Below are 3,658 nucleotides of genomic sequence, written 5' to 3'. Positions count from 1 at the left end.
GGAGAGAAGGAGGGAGGGGGAAGGGGAGGAGGAGGGGAGGGAAGGAGAGGAGAGGGGAAGGGAGGGGAGGAGAGGGGGAGGGGAAGGAAGTATCTCGCACCAAAAGACCAACAACATGAATCTTCACTAAGAGAGCCACGACCCACTCACTTCCGACAGGCCATACCTCTCAAAGGTCTTACCATCTCTCAATACCGTAAGAGTAAATGACAAGCTTCCAGCATACAAACTTTTGGGGGGGCAAATCATATCTAAACCATACCAGTCTCCAGTAAGTGCCTGATCAATGAACTCAGTGTTCTAGAAAACCAAGTAAATAACAGTCTACCATGTTATTTCTGCTCAATTCACTTTGGCCTATGTTATTGTTGACCTTCCTGCTCAGATGGGAAAGTGTCCTGGGACTCGAAAGCTCAGGAACCATACAGCTTTGAGGAGAGCAGGTATCGCAGTGGAAAGGCATCCTCAGACATGGGAGCCCAGGAACCACAGAGTTCTGAGAGGAAGCCTCCTCAGCAGAAGCATTGCAGCTCCGAGGGATCCCCAGCTGAGCTGAGGAGCTCCGGAGCCTCAGCCCCGCTCCTTCTTCTCTTCTCTTCTTCTCTTCTTCTCTTCATTGTTTCTTGGCTTCTTTTGATAAAAGAGTCACACCAGGCATCAAATCCCACAAAAGAGATTTATTTGGGGTCCAGGATGAGGAAGGACATGTCTGCTCCTAGGAGGGAGTGGATAGCCAGGAACTGGACAAAGGACAGGACTTACACAGGATTTTTAAGGAGGCGGAGCTTTTCAGAGCAGAATTTATCAGATTGAGTGTTGGTGGGAGTTCAAATCCTGCACTTGGGGGAGCTAAGGGATTGGTGGGTTTTGCTGTTTGAGGATTGTTGGGTCTTCATACTCAAGGATTGGTGGGTTTCTGAGGGAAGTTCAGAGATTAACGGGCTGTTTTATTCAGGAATTGGTGGCTTTTGTACAGACTTTTCACCTAAAATTAGCATAATCTAGGGAGGGTTCTATTGAGGGGCTGGAGATGACCTTTGTGACAGTTACAGAGGCTGGATACACAGTCATGACAATTAGGGTGATCTGGGGGAGGGGTCTGGCTGATGGAGCTCCTCAGGCAGGGACCTGGCCACTTTCCAACCTTGAGGGTTTATAAAGTCTACAAAGTTCACAAAGGGAATCCATAGCAGGGAAGGAAAGCCTTCCCTGACACTTGAGAGGATGGCCAACTCATCTCCTATTAAACAGTACAGAAGAGAATTATCAACTCTTTCAAGACAAGAAATTTTCTAAAATATATCAGGGCTCATCAAGGTACTAGTAATTTGCCAAGGTACACCTCCAGTTTGTAGTATGTTCTAGTTTGCTTCTTTTTTGTTGTTGTTGTTACTGAGATAAAATTTTTATCAAAAGCAGCTTGGAGAGAAAATGGTTTATTTAGCTCACAGGTTGTAATCCATCATAAGGGAAGCCAAAGGAAACTTAGAGCAGGAACCAGGGTATGGGAATTAAAACGAGAGCACAAAGGAGCACTGCTAACTAGCTTCCTTATACAGCCCAGGCCCACCTGCCTAGGGACAGCACTCCCCACAGCAGGCTGGGTCCTCCTACATCAAATAACAATAAGGAATGCCCACCCCAGACATGCCCACACACCAGTCTGATGGAAGCAGTTCCTCAACTGAGACTCCTTCTTTCCCAAGTGACCCTAGTTTTTGTGTCCTATTGACAAAACCTAACTGGCAATGGTCGAACTGGATTTGTATTCATGTCTTCTTCCTCTACCGGACAGGCCATGTGGCTCCTGTACCCTGTCACTCCTATTATGCTGATCACAAGGCAAAACACGAGGGTAGCAATGAGAACGACAAGGTCGTTCTTGTGTCCCAGCTTCACCCTATATACTCAAACTAAAATCACAGTTCTATAAGAAAGCAGGCTGAGCAAGCCAGGGGAAGCAAGCCTGTAAGAAACATCCTTCCATGGCCTCTGCATCAGCTCCTGCTTCCTGACCTGCTTGAGTTCCAGTCCTGACTTTCTTTAGTGATGAACAGCAGTATGGAGGTATAAGCTGAATAAACCCTTTCCTCCCCGACTTGCTTCTTGGTCATGATGCAGGAATGGCACCACCCACAAGGGGCCTCCCCTACTTGATCACTAATTGAGAAAATGCCCCACAACTGGATCTCATGGAGACACTTCCCCAACTGAAGATCCTTTCTCTGTGATAACTCCAGCCTGTGTCAAGTTTACACAAAAGAACAGCCAGTACACTCTGACATTCTGCATGTGACACTTTCTCAGAGTCAGACTTTGGAATGCTCACACAGAATCCTATTCTAACAAGGTCATAAATACTCTGAGGTGCAGATAAATTCAAGGTGGGAGCCTGACATTATATTCATTGGCTCTCAGTGAAACTTCAAGGAGGACTTTGGAGCTTGAAAGAGAAACCTAATATTTCTTCCCTTGTGAGAAATTTCTAAAGCAGCTGCAGAAACCACCAGGGCCTAAAGAAGGAGACAGACAGCCTTGCCAGGACTCAAGGTAAGATTTCTGGGAATTCCTTCACAGAGTCTTGACAGAACTTGGACCTTATCAAGAGGGCTCCAAGACCTGGACAAGCTCTGGGAAGGTCTTTTGGAAGCTGCAGGAATCAGGAGTCCCCTATAGACTGTACATTGATGTATGGTGGGAGCTCACAACAACCCAACCTCAGAGACTATCACTCAGCCGTCTGGCAGGCTGCTGAAGAGTCAGAGCAGGTTCCTGGAGCTGTGTCTCCATCTGCCTGAGCAGAGTAGTCCCAGGACAGAAGGCTGGACACCCAGGACAGAAAGCTGGATGCCCATGGTGGAGGCAGAGGAATGACCACTGGCTTTCTGGATAACCACTCCCTGAAACCATCTGGTAAATGCACGGTGGCCAGGTTTGTTTAGGACCTCAGCCAAGAATTGGTGGGGAAGAACAACCTCCTTTGTTCCTATCAGGTCCTCTGGAGCCCAACCCAGGGCTCAGCTGCCAGTGTCAATCACCATGTGTATAACGATATTGCTCTTGAATAACAAGGAACCTTTTATGGAAAAAAAAAAAGTAGGGAAGACAGAGCTAACCCACTTTCCTATGGCCTGGAAAAGAGAATAGCATTCAGCGTAGTATTTATTCTGAAAGTGAAAGGCAGACAGATCTTCCATCCGAACAGTCAGGATCAGTTCCAGGCTACAGTTCCTGGTTATGTTAGAATGTCTGCCTAGAAAGCACAGAGCCCTAGGTTTGACACACACACCCTCAGCTCCACATAAACTAGGCATGATAGTGCATGACCATAATCCCAACACATGGGAGGTGGAGGCAGGAGAATCCATAGCTATGTAATAAGTTCACAGATAGCCTGGACTATGTGAGACTGTCTCAAAAAGCAAACCTTAGCTTCAGCATTCCTTATGACTATGCTCAGGTTAGCTAACCTCTCCGACCCTTGATAGTAATAGTACATGGCCGGAGGTGTTGCTTCATATCAGTAGGGCTGTGAGACATAATCTGCAGTTGCTACAGTTGTTACTATCAGCCACCTCTCTGGAGAACTTGAAGTCTTTTTTTTGTTTGTTTGTTTGTTTGTTTGTTTGTTTTTTCGAGACAGGGTTTCTCTGTATAG

At 46.7% G+C, this 3,658-nt stretch overlaps 1 protein-coding gene across 3 annotated transcripts in view; it reads left to right on the top strand.

The window, feature by feature from the left end:
- The window catches only part of Ms4a18 (membrane spanning 4-domains A18), a 41,834-nt gene that overhangs the window by 15,703 nt on the left and 22,473 nt on the right, over positions 1-3,658 (top strand). The window contains exon 1 of one of the 3 annotated variants that reach the window (XM_021218212.1): positions 2,475-2,550. The exons of the other annotated variants lie outside the window; for them this stretch is intronic. The gene's annotated coding sequence lies outside the window, so the exon portion shown is untranslated. Of the gene's footprint in view, positions 1-2,474; positions 2,551-3,658 lie in introns of those variants that run through there. 3 annotated transcript variants of the gene reach the window in all.

This window comes from Mus pahari, chromosome 1 (genome assembly GCF_900095145.1).
Source record: "Mus pahari chromosome 1, PAHARI_EIJ_v1.1, whole genome shotgun sequence".
NCBI classification, from domain to species: Eukaryota; Metazoa; Chordata; class Mammalia; order Rodentia; family Muridae; genus Mus; species Mus pahari.
The sequence above is the reverse complement of the archived record's forward strand: the minus strand, read 5'-3'. Positions and strand labels throughout refer to the sequence as shown.